The sequence below is a fragment of the Elephantulus edwardii genome, unplaced genomic scaffold (assembly GCF_000299155.1).
Source record: "Elephantulus edwardii isolate Elephantulus edwardi_28Jun2011 unplaced genomic scaffold, EleEdw1.0 scaffold00081, whole genome shotgun sequence".
In the NCBI taxonomy this organism is placed as follows: domain Eukaryota; kingdom Metazoa; phylum Chordata; class Mammalia; order Macroscelidea; family Macroscelididae; genus Elephantulus; species Elephantulus edwardii.
The window spans coordinates 4574446-4593181 of record NW_006399831.1 but is presented as its reverse complement, the minus strand read 5'-3'; the positions used below and the strand labels follow the sequence as shown (position 1 = coordinate 4593181).

The 18736-nt window shown below is 39.2% G+C and overlaps 1 pseudogene; it reads left to right on the top strand.

Moving 5' to 3' along the window:
• The first annotated feature begins 1550 nt into the window (after window positions 1-1550).
• On the top strand, window positions 1551-2004 carry LOC102854957 (annotated as a pseudogene).
• Window positions 2005-18736: the final 16732 nt, after the last annotated feature.

Genomic DNA, 18736 nt, shown 5'->3' with positions numbered 1-18736 from the left:
AAGGTGACATTATTCTTTGGAGATGGGCATCATGCTTGGGAAGTTGGAGTAACATTGAAAGAGTGGAAGACCTATGACCAGGTTGATTGACATAATGACTGCAGCAGTGGGCTCAAGTGTATCAGAGATTATGAAGTTTGTACAGGACAGGACAAGTTTCAAGTCTGTTATTCATATGGTCGCTATGAGTTGTACTTGATTTGACGGCACCTAACAACAACACAACAATAACAATGTAGTTATATATTTGTGCTCCACTGATTTTTCTATACTTCAGACCCGAGACTAACTTTAAGTGTAATTGGAGTTCAAAAGGAAAGGTTAGAAAGAATGGGTAAGAAGATTAATATATAATTTTAAAAATACTCCAAAATTAAGAGTAAAACATAAATCTACATAATCAAGATGTTCAGAATATTCTAAAGGGAATTAAAACAGGGAAGCTAAACTGAAGGATATCATAGCGTAACTACAGTGAACCAAAATTAGAGAACATTTTGGAAATAGAAAGCACACCTTAAAAAGAAAGAAAAATGCAAATTACTGCACACTCTCCATTGAAGTGTTGACAAAAATTGATTTCAGTATTTAACTCTGTAGATGTTGAAGACACAGATACGAAATTTCCAGATAAATAGAAAATAAAACAATTCTGTACCAGTAGAACTGTTCTGTGAAAGTGCTGAAGGAAATCCTTTAGGTTTCTGAGGAATTATACCACTTGAAAATCCAAATGGTATTTTGGGGGAAATTTTTAAAATGTGGAAACATTAAATATGAAGGTAAATATAAAATAGTTTTTTCTCTCAATTTATATGTTGTTGTTGTTGTGCCATCGAGTCGCTTGCGACTCATAGCAACCCTATGTACAACAGCCCTACACTCTGCTCTGTCCTGTGCCAATTACACTGCTTCTGACACTCCCATCCCATTTATCCCACTCACTGAATCAATCCACCTCATAGAGGGCCTTCTTCTCCTGAGCTGTCCCTCCACCCTCCCAAGCATGATGTCCTTCTCCAAGGACCAGTCTCTCCTTACAACATGACCAAAGTATGTCAGACAAAGCCCCAGAATCCTTGCCTCCAAGGAGCAGCCCGGTTTAACCCTCTCCAGGATGAATCTGTTTGCTTTGTTGGAAGTCCATGGTACTTTCAATACTCTTCTCCACCACCACAGCTCAAAGATATCAATTCTCCTTCTATCCTCCCAAGTCATTGTCCAACTCTCTGATGCATAACAAGTGATTGCAAAGACCATCGCCTGTATCAGATACACCTTAGTCTCCAGAGAGACACCATTTCAAAATGTTATAATGTAATGGTTAAGTGCTTGGTGCTAACCAAAAGACTTATGACTAAAATAAAATAGCCACACTGGAAGAAATCAATTGGTAAACTGCTCCCACAAAGGTTAAAACCTAAAAAACAAAAACCAAAAAACAAAAAAAAAACCCCTATTTATACAGATCAACTCTGTAACATAGGGTTATTAAAAATTGGAATTGGGTCATTACTGCAGGAAAAGGACCTAATACCTGAGCACTCAAGATGTGTGACATCACCGAGGACCAGACTGTAGAATTTAAGGAGGCCTTCCAGCTGTTTGACAGAACAGTTGATGGAAAGATCCTGTACAGCCAGTGTAGAGATAAAATGAGGGCCCTGGGACAGAACCCCTCCAACGCCGAGGTGCTCAAGGTCCTGTAAACCCTAAGAGTGATGAAATGAATGTGAAGGTCCTGGATTTTGAGCACTCCCTGTCCAGGCTGCAGACTGTGCCCAAGAACAAGGACCAGGGCACCTATGAGGACTATGTTGAAGGCCTTCGGATATTTGACAAGGAAGGGAAAGGCACTGTCATGGGTGCTGAAATCCAGCATGTCCTTGTCACGCTGGGTAAGAAGATAACAGAGGAAGAAGTAGAGATGCTGGCGCAGGGCATGAGGACAGCAATGGTTGTATTAACTATGAAGCGTTTGTGAAGCATATCTTGTCTGGGTGATGGGCCCCGTGGGGCGTAGCTCATCCGAATGGTGCTGAATGGCTGAGGGCCATCCTTTCTGTGTCCCCAGAGCCCCGTGCTTTCTCCTGTGTGAGACTGTATGTAGCCCTAAGAGCTGCGTAGGCTGTCACAGCTCCTTTACCATCTTGTAGCTCTTGGATAATACTTGCCAGCAGCATTCACCAAATAAACTTGCTGTCCATGCACCCCCCTAAAAAAAAATTGGAATTGACTAAATTGCATTAACACTGTATGGTTTGCATAAGTGAACTTGATCCAGCTGCATCAATGGCTGTACAGTGTGTTATTACCCTAAAAGTTTCTTCCTTCCTTCCTCCCTCCATCCCTTCCTTTTTCTTTTTTCTTTCTGTTTTTTTCCCCCCTTCTTTAGCCATTACATTAAGTCTCCTCTGGTCTCCAGCTACCTTAACTGCAGACACATGGTCATGCAAATTGTCAACAGGTAAGGGTCTAGGAAAAGAGAAAGAGTGCTTCCTACACTGAGTAGCAAGACTTGTGGCAGCAAGACTTGAGGAGGCAAAACTTGAGGGAAACTGAAGCAAGACTTTCATGAGAGTGAGACACTGGTGATGGTGATGGAGAAACTGGAATTACTGCAGAGAAACTGTGGCAAGGTGTGACCTGAGGCTTCTTGCATTATGCTGGTCTCGCAAAGGTTTTGCTTTTCTTGCCTTTTATTAAAGAAGAAAAAGCTGCTTGCTGAACTAAAACCAGAGCCTAGACTAACTGATGATTTGTGTCTTGGGATTGCTGGGCTAAATTTTGGATTTGCCTTTGGTGATATTCTTTGCTTCCCTCACTTTCCAACTTATTTCCCTAATAAATCTCATTTTTGGTACTACAACTGTGAGCCTGTGAGTCAATAACAAATACACGAAACTCTTTATTCTTCTGTGGCTCTAGAAGACCCATTTCTTGCAAGATTCTCAGACTCTTGAAAAACACATAGACTTAGAATCTCTTTTGAGATGACTCAGAAATTTAGATTTTCTTCCCCGACCCCCATCCCGAGCTATGTGGCTTAAGAAGAAAAGATTAAGATATATTTCAAGCACTGACTTGAGGAAGAAACTGAATTGAAACATCAAATAAGAAGAGAAACATGGCACAGAACCCTAAACAGTACAGTATGACCTCTTGAACAACTGCCTATCTGACTTGATAATTCAGGATGGTAGCAGCAATGGCAGGAATATTCATGTAGTTTTGGTCCAATATCTCTGTATTCCCCTCATACTCACACTACCCCACTGTTCACCAGGTGGTGAATTAAATGCTATCACTCCTACTCCCACAAAGGCTCGACTCTAACATAAGTCATACCTATGTCATAACATGTCTTATACAAGGAACTAAAATCTCTCAGAGCTTTCCTTTTAGAGTCTGTTGACTATGCCACACTTGGATCAGTTGGCATACCTTCTTTAACTATATTCTTCTATCTTATTAAACACCCTTACCCAATTGATTGGGTACTCTGTCTGTACTCCCCTGATTGTCTACTCTCTCTGTACCCAATCTCCATGAAGACTAGCATAGTCCCTCCTGAGGCCAGTAGAAACTCTGAGGTCAGTAGAAACACCAGGTTGGGTGCTCTACCCTTTGACATACCCTTGACAAGATGAGGTACGACCCATGACTAAGAAATCATGGTACATTCACACAACGGAATACTAAGAAGCACACAGGAACAATTATCTTGTAAATTACTCCTTGAAAAGAAAATAGAACAAAATCTCAAAATGTTGTAGAAATTTAAGAAAAACATAAAAGCATTAATAATCTGGTAGGCTTACATTTAGAGATGGGAGTCCCTGGATAGCTAAATGTCATAAATGCTTGACTGTTGTTGTATGCCATTTGAGTTGAAACCGAACTATAGACGACCCTCTGGCAGGTTTTCAGAGATAGTTAATAACTTGGAACATTGCACATCCTTCTCCTGCAGAGCAACTGGTAGATTCGAACCATGTCCATGGTAACCTAAAGATTAGTTATTCAAATCCACCCAGACATCAGGAGATAGAGATCTGGTAATATGCATTTGAAAGGGCACTGATTTGAAAACTTGTGGACTTTCTTTTCAGAAGAAATCTCAGAACTATGCAAAGGTTTGCCAGACAATATTTCTATATGCCTATTTGTACATTCTGTGAGTATATTCTATAGATAGTAGATCCAACTCCTGTGGGACAGAAATAATTAGTCCAAATGACAAATAGATTACGAACACTTCAACCTCCAGACCTAGAAACCAGAAGAATTAGCTGATTCCTAGCCACTACTGCTAACAACTCTAAAAAAATGGGGAAGGGGTGAAACCACAGAGTTGCAGAGTTTGGTGGGTGGAGGGGGTGGGGAAAATACAAAGTAATGTTTGGCAAAATCCAATGGTGAGTAAACATAATACATGAGGACGATTGCATGGGGGTGGGAAGAAGAGTTTGTTAAACACCAAAAGCAAATAAACTAAACTTTCCTTAAAAAAAAAAAAAAAAAAAAAGGAAGTGATCACAGTAGAAGGCCCTGGACAAAATAGCAGAAAACTCAAAATCCTAAAAATGGTCAGGCTTGCTGTCATATCAGCAAAGATTGGCAGAACCTCTGACACTACAGTTCTTTATTATCTTTTTAACCTGTTATTAAACTTACTCCTATGATTCAACTTTCAACAAAAACTTACCAGCTCCCATGTAGAAGAAAGATGAGGCTGTCTGGTTAACTACCTCATTGGTTGTTTTGGCACCTATATGATGCCCTTAGGACACAGTTTCTTGACTTTCTCAAGTATAAGGACTTATAATTACGAAGTTGCCAACTGGCAAAACTCTTGCTATCAGTTGAAACATAAATCGTATTTCTATGACCTGTAACTTTTTATTTCTTTCGTTTTTCCACTTTTGGATCTGCCCTAGAGTTTTTCATGTTTTCCTCTCATTGTGACCTCTGATCTTTCAGCACTTGTTGATATTCCTGGTCTTTTTCTTTCTTCACCTATTGGGACTGAACACCAGGTCTTGAAACTGGAAACTTTTCATAAATGTTTGCTGAACTAAGTTGAATTCACTCACCTCTCCAGTCTCTGCATGTCATTTTCTGTCATCTCTTGATTCTTTTTATGTCACACTAAAATCACTCAATTCTTTGGCTTGGACTGCATTCCTAAACATTTAGTCACAATTATATGTGGTCTTCTCTGTATTCTATTGTACCTTGTTGAAGGTTTATGTTTAATGTCTATATGTGACCAATTGCATATGATAATCCCTCTGAGAGCCCTACCTGTAACTCAGCAGTCCCTACATAAAGTGTGTTCTATTTCAGCTGTTTTCCACAGTAGCTATTTTACTCTTTTCATGTCTTCCAGTCTCTCAATCATTCTCTTTGTATCCTGAAGAAAATAAGATTTTTTCCTGTTTTGTAACTTTCATAGTCAATGCTTGACTTGACTTTCTCCCATGTTCAGTGAGCAGGTTTTCACCTGGACCAGGAGGCTTCTATGTGAACAGAGCATGGGAGCACTGCATGGTTTAGAATTGGGAAGGGAGTGTAAGAGGCTTGTATTCATCATCCATACCTATTCAATCTGTTTGCTAAGCAAATTATCCAAAAAGCTGGACTCTATGAGAAGGAGCGTGACATCAGGATAGGAGAGAAACTTATCAATAACCTGTGTTATGCAGATCAAACAACCTTCTTTCCTGAAAGTAAGGAGAACTTGAAGCACTTGTTGCAGAGGATCAAGGAATGCAGACTTCGGTATGGATTACAACTCAGTGTCAGGAAAACAAAGCTTCTTACCACTGGCAGTGTCATGATGGATAGAGGACAGATTGAAACTGTCAACAGCTTTATTTTGCTTGGATCCACAATTAACACCCTTGGTACTAAGAGTTAGGAAATAAGGAGACACAATGCACTGGGAGAATCTGCAGTTAATGACCTTTCCAAGTTATTGAGGAGTAGTGATGTCAGTTTGAAGATTGAGGTGTGTTTGATTTAAACCATAGTCTTCCTGATTATTATCTATACATCTGAGAGCTGGACAATGAATAGAGATGAGAGAAAAATAATTGACACCTTTGAGCTGCAGTATTGGAGAGAACACTGAACATCCCATGGACAGCCAAGAGAACAAACAGAAATGTCTTGTAGAGGGTGCAGCCAGAGTGCTCTTTGGAGCTAAGAATGATGATGCTTCGTCTCATATACTTTGGACATATTGCGAAGAGGTACTAATGGGCTCTTGAGTCTCAGGAAGTGTGAGGATGGCGCAGGATAGGATAGGGTTCAGATCTTTTATTCAAAGGGTCTCTCTGAGTTTTGTTCTACTCAACAGCACCTAACAACAACTCCCAATCTACTGCATTTTCAGCATTGCTTCTTATCCCTTTTTTTTCTCCATAAGGTCATTCAGATCTCCTCTCACAAAAATAAATATGATTTCTCTTATAGTCTTAATTTTTACTTTTTTAAATTTCATGCACTATAATTTTATTTCTAATAAGTTAGAAGTCAAATCTTTACCCATAATTTCTATTTCTTTTTTTTTAATTTAGGTTGTTTATTTTTCATTTCAATGAACATCTATAGAGATTTTGGGATTCCATTCATTCATTGTTGCACCCTTCTCCCCACACAAACCCCCCCCCCATTTGCTCCTCTCCTTGAAAAGCAAAAGAAAAACTCCCTCATTGGTACACAATCCCCCCCCGCACCTCCCCAAACCCCACCCCCTAGCCCCAAATATAATCCACTCCGCAACCCTCATTGCATACTCCTACGATAAAAATAATGCCCTAAAATATTTATTACTGTTGTTAGTAAGTGTCTCTGAGTTGCTGTAACTCATAGCAATCTTATGCTCAATAGCTCTGAACCCTGTCCTATCCTGAACCAGCTTAACTGTCTCCTCTTACTGGATCAATCTAGCTCCTCCAGAGTCTTTTTCTCTTGCATTGTCCCTCCACCCTTCCAAACATGCTCAAAGTATGTGAGATGAAACTTCAAAATCCCTGTCTCTAAGGAGTAACTTGGTTTTACCCTCTGTGGGATAAACTTATTTGTTCTTTTGGCAGTCTACGAAAGGTTCAATACTCTTCTCCAGAAAGACTACTCAAAATCATCAATACACCTGTAATCCATAGTCATTGTCCCACTCTCTATAATGATAAAGATAATGGCATAGATCTGGTGTACCTTAGTCTGTAGAGTGACATCATTACTGCTTAGCACTTTGTAGAGTTCCATAAAAGCAGATTTTCTCAGTGCAATTCATCTTTTGATCTCCTCATTACTGGTGCTAAGAGTATTGATTTTGGTCATGAACAAGGTGAAATTGTTAACAATTTCAATTTCTGGTCCATCTATTATGCTGCTGTCAACTGGGCGAGAATCTTTGTTTTCTTGATATTGAGCTTCAATCCATATTGAAGGCAGTCCTTGACCTTCTATAGCAAATTCTTCAGGCCTTCCTCAATTATGGCAAGTAAAGTTGTGTCATCTGCATAATGCAGGTTGTTGATGACTCTTCTTCCAATCGTGATGCTACAATCCTCCTCATAAAGCCTACCCTCTCGAATGATCTGTTCTACATATAGAATGAAAAAGTATGGAGATAGGACACATCCCTGACATACTTCTCTCTTGATTTTGAACCATCCAGTGCTCCCTTGCTCTGTTCTGAGGACTGCTTGCAGGTCTTAGTATAGATTTCACATGTGCACAATCAGGTATTATGGAATTTTTATTTATTCTCGAATGCTAGCCACAATGTGTTGTGAAACACACAGTCAGATACCTTTGTATAGGCATGAAACAAGATTCATCTAACAGTAGCTATGATGTTCCTAGTGCCACAACCTCTTCAAAACCCAGCTTTTATTTCTGGTAGTACCCATCTTTTGCCAGTTACACTGGATAAAAATTAATTAAGAATTTGTTGGTGTTTGCCTAAAAGTTGGGCTTTTTCTTTAGCCATTATAGTTATTCCCCTCTGGTCTCAAGCTACCTCAACTGCAGAAACATGGTCTTGAAAATCATCAACACCTATGGGACTAACATAAGAGAGTGATTCTCAGAGTGAATATCAAGACTTGTGGCAGTGAGACTTTAGGGAAACTGGAATAAGACCTTTTTGAGAATGTGACCCTTGTGGTGAGACCCTGGTGATTGTGGTGGAGAGACTGTGACACTGTGACATTGCTATGGAGAAACAGTGGCACTGTATAACCAGAGGAGCCCTGAGATAAATGCCTAGCAAGATGCTGGTGATGTTGGAGTAGAGACTGAGGCAATGCTGTATAGCAACTGTGGCAAGGTGTGACCTGAAGCTTTTTGCATTTGTGCTGGCACAGTTAAAAGTTTTGCTGATGATTGAAAGAGAAGCTTACTTATAAGTAACTGTTCTAAAGTAAACCTTATTGGATGATTGAGGAAACTAGAGACTTCTTGAAGTTGTGTTGCTGAACTGAAACTAGAGCCTGATCTAATAAAAGAATTAAGCCTTGGGATTGCCTGTCTAACATTTATATTTGCATTGGATGATATTCTTTACCTTCCTCACTCTCTAATTTACTTCTCTAATGAGCTCCATTCCAGTACCACAAGTCTTGCTGTTTCTATGGCTCTAGAGGTACCATAGGACTGGGCTCTTTATTTGCTTGTGCTCAGGGGTATTAAAGGGCTGGGCTATTCTCAATACCTCTGGCATTTTTAGAGAGATAATCATAGATAGTCCTGTGCTTCCATACCCTATTTTCTGCTCACCAGACAAATAACAAATTTTGGAAGTTTGGGCTTAATAAAGAATGTGGCATCAGAATTGGAGGAAGATTCATCAACAGCCTTTGTTATGAAACAACCTTGCTTGCTGAAACTGAGAAAATAAGAAATATTTGCTGTAGAGGGTAAAAGTCTGCAGTTTTCAATATAAGTAGCATAATAACATCAAGAAAACAAAAAAATTCTCACTACCAGGCCTATTGACAGCATCATGCTAGATAGAGAAGAGATTGATGTTGTTAACAATTTTATCTTACTTGGATTAACAATCAACAATCTTGGCACCAGCAGTCACAAAATCAAAAGACAATTTGCTTTGGGAAAGTTTGTCAGGGACCTCTCCAGTATGCTAATGAGTGATATGTCAGTCTAGAGACTTAGGAGTGTCTAATGCAGGTTATAGGTTATAGGTTATAGTCTTCTTAATTATTTGCTTTGCATTGGAGAACTGGACAAGGAATAAGGATGAAAGGAGAATTAATGCCCTTGAATTGTGGTGCTGAAGAAGAGTATTAAACATACTATGGACTATCAAGAAAACAAATTTGTCTATCCTGGAGATGATGAAACCAGGTTGCGAGGATTTTGAAACTCCTTCTCACATACTTTGGGCATGTTGTCAGGTGGGGCCAGTCTTTGTAGAAGGACAGCATGGTTGGAAGGTGGAGGTTCAGCACAGAAGACAACCCTGGATGAGATGGATTGACACAGGGGCTGTGGTATGGGGGCAGGTATGCCATAGACAGTGAGATTACTCAAGATAGGGCAGGATTTAGAGCTATTTTTCATAGGTCACTATGAGTCACAGTTGCAGACATGTAACAACAACAAAATAAAAATAAGTAATAAATTCAAGATTTAGATTATTTGCTAATACTTAATCTCTCAATCTTTTGTTCTACATATATGCGTGTGTATACAAACATATGTAAATATATTGCAACATATAAATATAAACTTATATGTCTATATGTGTTAAAATATTACATGCATAAATAACAGAAATAATAAATTTTGAATTATTTGCAACCTCAGCAAGAAAATAACTGAATTATGAACAACACATTTTTCCTACAGTGATACTAGTGAAATCTTTCATTAAAAATATTCTTTATTTCCTTTTAGCATCTTTTTCCTATGTTATATTTTGTGAACTTCTGGGAGCTGTACTGATTCCAATTCATTGTGAACTTTCCATTTAGAATTTATAGAAACTCAGTGTACAAAGCAGTCTTTTCCTCTGTGCCTCAAAGAGTCCAGCACTATATCTCTAGTACCACAACTATTTCTGTTTATAATTACTATTTCACCAGTCCAAGAAATTTCTTCTCTGTGGTTGTCCATCTCTCACTTCCAATTTTCTCTGGCAATATAAGTTCAAATTTAAACCTACATACCCTAAGTAAAAATTGCCTAACTTGCTATTGCACTCTCATTTTTATTAGCCAGCTCCAAGACCAAACTACAATCACATTAGTTTCTGCTCAGTGAATAAAAATTGCTCCAACTCACCAAATCAACTTTCACTTCTTTTCTAAAGTTTTCAAAATTGTCTATAAATTTGACCAAATTTACAAGATTCCAACACATAGTGCTCATTTCATCACATAGATTACTGTTCCTTAATTATGAAAATCCCTGTCAATACATCCTCCTTATTGAGAGTATCTCTCCAAGTTAGCTCATTTCTCTTGTCTTCATTGTTACTGTTATTGATCATCAGTACTAAATCTATGTATTGTTTAAAGCCAAGCTCATGTCTCAATTAATCAGATAGCTAGTATCCATTACACACTTCTTATTTTGATTTTCTCTTACAACATTTACTTTGTCTCATTATTGAGAATTTGGCCAAAAATGTTATTGGAATACATTTTTAGTGTTTTCCTAGCTAGATTATAAAAATATCTGCTTCATTAAATAAAATGTTTATAGACAGAAGGGTAGTAGAGTTATTTTTCAATTGCACAATTGCACAGTTACAGGACCTGAAGTGTGATATATTCAGAATCTTTGCTGTTTGCCAGATGCTAGCCCAAATTCATTCAATCTTCACCACCACACTCTGCAGGTGTTATTATTAAATCCATTTAATAAATGAGGACTGAGATTCAAGGAGGTTAACTCTCCAAGGTCATATAACTAATCAAAACAAGCTCTGTTTGATTACAAAGCCCACAATCCTTTCATTAAACCTACAAAATTCTAAATACTTAGAAAATAATTGTTTTAAATGAAAAGATTTTTGAATCAGTTTATCAAATATAATTTGAAGTACTTATATGAGAATATTTTGCCAAACTTTGAGCCTACAACATGGGTATTTTTCTACTTTCAGTTAATACTTTATCCAGCCTGTTCTTGTTGTGTCCAAAGGACAAGTGAAATATGGGGAGTTAGATGTAATTGAAGTTCAGGTTTCTATTACTGGGAAGAGAAACTTCAAGATCAAATGACTAATAATTAGAATCATAAAGATTTACTGGGGAAGGAGGGGTGGAAATATATGAGAAACACGAAGTTAGATTGTTCAATGACCTGAGTAACTACAGCATCTTTTCCCCCCATGGGAGTATTATGGTTTTTAGCTCATAGAGAGTGATGTGAAAAATAGCAAACAGAAATAAGTTTACAAGTAGTCATATAAAAACTTTTTCTAATAATTTGTTTAAAAATGTGTCTTACCTGTATTGCTATTATTGTATATACTGTCAAGATGATTCAGATAGGTAGCAATCCTATATGACAATTATGGAACTGCTTCATAGATTTTCCTGGATTGTAATCTCTTAAGAATAGATGGCCAGGACTTCAGATGGAATGGCTGGTGGTTTGAACCACTAATTTCCTGTTAGTAGCTGAGCCTTTACTTATCCAGGGCTCTTATCTGTGGGATGATGAGAGGGGGAGGAGTGGGGAACAACATAAAAAAACAGCTGAGAGAACTTCACAGAAAAGAAAAATCATAAAAGAAAAACCCAAATGGGTCATAGAGAAGTATTTATTTTATTATTTCAGCTAAAAATATTCCTGGTGGAAACATGGGAGAAGATACCAAAAGTAATGTACAATAGAAATAGTTTCACCATGAAATGATTACGTTGAAATTTTTTAATGTAACCCAATTATATTCTGCCCAAAGCATTCTTAAATACTGCCACTTGAGGATTTAATTAGTTCTTCAATTCCTTCAGCTTAAGAAATGCTGAGCAAGTCAGGCCCCTTTAATTTTCTGTCTCCAGCTCTTTGCACATTTCATTACAATGCTTTGTTTTCCCATGCTTCCCTTTGAAATCTTCTCTTCAGCTCCTTAATTTCTTCCATTTGCTTTAATTTCTCGGTGCTCTAGTGCAATATTCAGAATTTCTTCTGGCATCCTGAACAACGATGTCAGTCTGGAAACTAAGGTGTGCCTGATTCAGGCCAGGGTCTTTGCAATTACAGATTATGCCTTAGAAGGCTGAACAATGATGAGAGAGGATAAAAAGAGAATTGATGCCTTTGAGCTGTGGTGTTAGAGAAGAGTATTTAATATACCACGGATTGCTAGAACAAATGGGTTCATCCTAAAGAAGGTAAAACCAGGCTGCTCTTTGGAGACAAGGATTTTGAAGCATTGTCTGACATACTTTGAACACGTTGCAAGGAAGGACCAGTCCCCGGAAAGAAATGTCATGCTTGGGAGGGTGAAGGGAAAGCATAAGAGAAGAAGACCCTCAAAGAGATGGATTGATTCAGTGACTGGGGTAATGGGGGTGGGTGTGTCAGAGAAATAAGATTGGCACAGGATAGATCAGAGTATAGGGTTGTTGTACATAGAGCAGCTATGAATCACAAATGACTTGATGGCACATGACAGCAATCCAATTTTGTTACTATGTCTGAAAGACATTTAATTCTAATTTCCTAAAATGAAAAAAGAGGAAGGTTCATTGAGTTGAATTGGCACAGTGACTACAAGGATGGGCTTAAGCACAGCAGATATTGTGAGGATGGCAAAGGAAAAGACAGGGCTTAGTTTATTGTTATATCCTTGTTGTTGTTATATACTGTCCAGTCAGAACTGCCTAATAGCTGACCCTTCCATGGGTTTTCAGAGACAGTAAATAGCCTGGGAGGAGACTGTCCATTTTTCTCTCAGGGAGCAGTTAGTAAACTTGAACTGTTACCTCTGGGTTGGCACACTCCTTACTATTAAGCAATCAGAGTGAGAGCCAATTGTCTATAGCACCTAATAAAAATTAAAGAGAAGTGAAATATACAAGGAAAGGAATCTAAAACTTCCAGAGATTAAAATCTCCTGAATAAATTCAAGTGCTATGAGTCCATCTTCTTCATTGAAAGGTTTATGTCATTACATAATTCCATCAGAGCTTTCACAGAATGCAAACTCTGCTTGTTTCCTATTAACTGTTTGTGTTATTAGTGAGTCACTTTGAGTTTTCTTCTCCCAGCCCTGCCTAGCAATTATCAGAGAACTGTGAAAATGATGTTTGTTTTCTTGGAAGCACCTAGATATGGGACTTCTGAGTTCTTCCAATGTCTGGAACAGTTACTTCAAGCTGAGGATAACTGGGTACATCACTAGACCTACGATTTTGGGTATCCAGTAGCATTCCTAACAATTTGAATATGAAGGGAGTTTACATCAGTTTACATCCATTATACTTTATTGTATACACTATTACATTAACTGCTAAAAAAAATAAATGAGGCCCACAAGGTAAGGAAACAAAAGGAAAGTAATTTAGCTGATATCAAGGGATGTTGAGGTGTGTAAGAGCTTTCTGTAAGAGAATAAGGAAAAGAAAGCAGGAAAGAGATGACAAAAAGACACATCTTTGTGTCAACAGTCTTACTTTCGTTCCACTGAGATCCATTAGCAGCTGTGAAGTGTGAAAATTAGGAGCTAAAGCACAGAAGATATTTTAAGTCTCAGAATGCAGTAAGCTTTCACATTTCTTTATCACATTCCCTTTTATTCCATCAAACACGTTATTCGTTCCATTTTTTAAAAAAATATTTCTCAATAGAGTCAAATATTGCTTCAGAAATCTGCTGAGAGGACTGACCTCGTTCTGAGTGATACCATCAGGGGCCTCTTTCCCAGGAGAAGCTCTCAAGGGGACAAGGGGAGAAGCAGATGTTTTCCATCAACAACTGATGCTGGAGAGCTACCATTACTCCCGTCCTAACCACATGCTCTAGGCCGTAATCATGTACTCCCTTCTTCTGCTTTCACAGGCACAGCAGCATGTCATAATTCAAATGCTGTTTTGTTGACACAGCTTGCTTCAGCTGTTCACATAGCAAATTGTTTGTTCACTGAAAATGAAGACATAGCAGCTCCTTGTGGGGTGACTGAAAAGATCTGCAGATTTTTGGATGATGTTTGCAATTGAGTATATTGCTGTTAGGATCTAGAAATTTTGCACAAATATGTTTATAATTATTCAGTCCTAACTGCATTGCAATTAGTATCACAATTAATGTAACTTGTAGTAGGTAAAATAGGGCCTACACATCTTTTCCATAGGAAGTCACTCTGTAAACCCAAAGGCAGTGTCTCTCTGACAGTCCAAATCCACTACTGGCTCTGTGAGAGAAAGATGAGCATACTTGCCTTTGTAATTTCTTGGAAAACTCATTCAAGAAGGGAGTGACTCATATCAAACCCTCAAACAGATTTTTAGAGTCTATAACTCAAATTATGAGATAGTTACTACCATTGGGTTAGTCATCTCTCTACATCCTAGGCCTCCAAAACCACCAAAAACCAGCCATGAGCTGGTTCTGACTTTACAGCTATGGGTTGAAAGTTTTTCTTCAAAGCCTCAGACCCACTTCCAAAGCTCCTTGACTTGTTGCATGTAAGTACTGAATTGATTCCTACTCAAGATACATATTGTGAATTCTAACCTCTGTGTCCATGTTATAATTCCATTTTGGAATGTGTTGTCTTTTTCAAGTTAATGAGACAAGGTTTATGTAGCTTACTTCTTAACCCAATGTCTTTTGAGATATAAAAGAGACTAAATAAGGATTTTAAAGTCTAGTTCAAGTCATGATATTTTCAATGACTTCAGATACTTATGAAAATTGGACAATGAAACAGTCACCTACGAACCACCTAGAGCACAACTAGTGACATTAGCTAGTGACCAGTATTGAGAACTGGGGCAGAATAGCTGTATTTCCACCAAGCAGCTTCAGAAAAGGAGATAGCCAGAATTAAAAATTGCATTGTTGAGAAATTGATACTTCCCTGAATTTTATCTTCTAAAGAAATAGTAGCTTCCTTCTCAACCAGTCCTGGGAGAAGGGAGTGGTACATGTGCATTAGCAACTACTGAAATTTGGGCACCACACTCTTGGGACTTTGTCAGTTTCCTAGGTCTTTTCCTTGAGCAATATATCCAAAGCAAATCTCCTAGTACTTTTCTTACTCCTGGAGGAAACTACATCAAACTATAGGACAAGACAGAGAAGCAGACCCATCACAGATTGGCAAAAGGAAAGACCTAAGCTTCCTGCCTTTCAATGGAAAAGGGGATGAGAAGCTAGCCTCAAGAAACAGGAAACATGTCTATCATAGGCAATGAATAGGGAAGACTTACACTGGGAAACTCAATTAGGAAACAACACTTTGTCTCAACCTATCAAAAGCATCATAAAGATAAGGAAGTGTCAACAACATGCACAGACTCAACAGAAACTGCCTCACATGTACCAAAAACTTCACATAATGTCAAGAAAGCAGCAAGCAGCTTCAAACATTAAGAAAAAAACAAAAGATTCCTTCTCCTAAAAAAGAAGAACTGATTGCAGACCCAACAGATAACCTAGAGATAGGGAGGCAGAACAAAATATATAACTATAGTGTTACATGAAGAACAAATGGAGAAGTTAGACATGATGGAAGATAGAACAGAAACCATAAAAAAAAAAGCTATAGGAGAGAATAGTCTAAAAGTATTATATTTTAGGGCATTATTTTTATCGTAGGAGTATGCAATGAGGGTTGTAGAGTGGATTATATTTGGGGCTAGGGGGTGGGGTTTGGGGAGGTGCGGGGTGGAGGTATTGTGTACCAATGAGGGAGTTTTTCTTTTGCTTTTCAAGGAGAGGAGCAAATGGGGGGGAGGAGGGAGGCATTTGTGCGGGGAGAAGGGTGCAACAATGAATGAATGGAATTAAAAAAAAATCAGCACAACACAGACAGGATACAACCAACACAGTACTGGAAATAAAAATTAAAAAAAAAAACAACACCCAAACAAACAAACCATGAAAATGCATTTCAGAATATGAAGACTGAAATGGCAGACTTCTTCAACATATTAGAAGGGAAAAAAATGTAAAAAGAATCAGAATAGAAAAGGCGGAGCAGAGAGTCACTGAGTTAGATGCAAGATTGAAACTTACTAGAGGAAAAAATAATAGAGATAATAATGAATGAAAAGAAAAAAACATCAAAATCATATGGAATAAAATTAAACATATCAACATATGGGTGATTGCAATTCCAGAATAGAATAAGGAGAGAAAAATCACTGAGAGAATTGTGTAGGAAGTACTAGGAGAAAACCATCCAGGCATTACTAAAAAAAGGAGGAAATTCACTGTGAAAAAGCTCACTGAACTCCAAAAAAGACTAGATCTTAAACTCTTTCAGGTCCTATTATTGTAAGATTCTCCATAATTAAAGATAAGGATAGAATAATAAAATCAGAGAGAGGGAGAATGAGAGAGAGAGAGAATATATGAGAGTGAACAAAACAAGAAACAAGGAGTCACCAAAAAAAGAAAACCAATTTGATTAAGCTCTGATTTCTCAGTAGAAACCATGTGAACAAGAAGACAATGGGATACTGTAAACAGAATAATAAAAGAAAACAATTGCCACCAAGGATCCTGTACTCAGCAAAGAATTTTAAAAATAGGATGAACTCTGTAGGAAATATTAAGGGAACCCCTTCATACAGAGACAGCAAAGGAAAGTGAATGGACCAAAGAGAAAACAATCAAACAAAGAAACAAAAACACACACAGCAAAATGGTAGTGAAAAATCTGTCATGTTGAGAAGCACATTTCATTTGAATCGCTTAAAATCATCAATTAAGGGACTAACGGCAGCCAGAAGTGACTGATGGCAGGAAAGAGTGACTGATGGCGCTGCTTGCACTGCTCCCACAGTTATTTGGGTGGATAACTGCTGACTAGTTTGACCACTAGAGGACCCATTAAATCAGGGAGCAACCACCCACCTCTGTGTGACCCTGGAGGAGAGACTGACCACAGGATGAGTGACCTCCCCCAGCAGCCACAAGACCCCAGAAGATCAACTGCATGTAAGCCACCACAAGACCCCAGAGGAGCAACCACTGCTGGCCACCGTGTGACCCTGTGGAGTGACCACCACTGGCCACAGTGTGATGCCAGAAGAGCAACCGCCCACCACCATGTGACTCTACCGCATGGCCTGCCTCTGCATAAACCCCCGGTGGTGCCCAAGACCTGCCCCTTGCCTCTTGGTGGTAGTGCCCCAGCCCCAGGCTCTCCCCTCCCCCTGCCCCTGCCCCATGCTCCCATGCCCCCTCGCCACCCCTGTCACAACCCCATGCCCCATCTCCTTCCCCTCCCCCCACGGCAGTGACACAACCACATGCCTCTTCCCCCTGCCACAGCCCTGCAACCTCAGTGTGCCCAAGGGCCACTATGGAGTCCTTCACACTGCACAGAGACCAACTAATGCAGTGAGTCATGGACAGTAGAATTTCAAATCAGAATTGTTTTTTGGACCAGTTCCTTTCAGAGCTACAGAAACACAAAGCCATGCCGCGGATCCAGCCATCGCCTGAAGCAACCAGCCAAGCTGCTGTGGGACTAATCTGGCAGGAGAAAGGCTGGTAGGACCATGACTGGGTCATCTGGGGTACTGCTGATTAATTAACTGGGAGAGCACTCAAGGATGAGTGCACTGGTGGGGAATTTGGCCAAGCTCTCTTGGGTCACATCAACTGTCCAGGAACGAGCCAGCCAGTGGTAATCTGGCTGAACTTTTGTGGACACTGCAGACCAGCTAGAGGCGCGTAGGTCAGTGGGAATTTGACTTTGACTTTTTGGATACCCCTGGACCCAGGACCCTACCTGGTCAAGGGTTGCTGTGTGAGGGCACCTGTAAGTGCTACTGGGCAGGGACCGCTGAATGAAAACCACTAGGAGGGAGACGAACAGCTGGAATTTGAGTAGGAACCCCAATTGTGACCACACCCAGAAAACTGAGGTCCAATTGAGGTCCCCAAAGTGTTTGATCTGCCCTTGCGATCACCCCAAACCCATGCCTACCTCACCCCATATGGCTCCACACAGGTGCCTACACATCTGGTCAATCAACTTGCCTTTAATCAGGAGCACCTTAACCTGTCTTACCAACAAGAGGTTGCTCTCACAGGCTCTAAACTTACAATTCCCTGAAGTCAGAAGTTCAGAAAAAAACACAAGTGGGGTAGCTGCCCAACTGATCTCTAGAGCATTGTCTTCGGATCAAGAACATATCAATGACTCGAAGAAAGCAAGCTATTCCATGCTATACACAAGCACAAAGCAAGATGTCACCCAAAAGGGTGACACAGTATCAGTGAATTTCCTGAAGCTAGAAAGTCTGATGGAACTTTCTGACACAGAATTTAAAAGAAGAATGATTGAATATATTCAATGGATAAAAGACAAATTTGAAGAATTACAGGATACTACAAGCAAATGCCAGGAAGAACTAAAAAAAACAATCCAGAAAAATGCAGAGAAAACAAGGCATTAGCAGCACTGGAAAAACAAGAAACCACTATCTAAAATATGAGGTCCAATGTTTCAGATGTTCTCAACATGATAGAGGGACACATGAGCAGAGTTGAAGAGATGAAATCA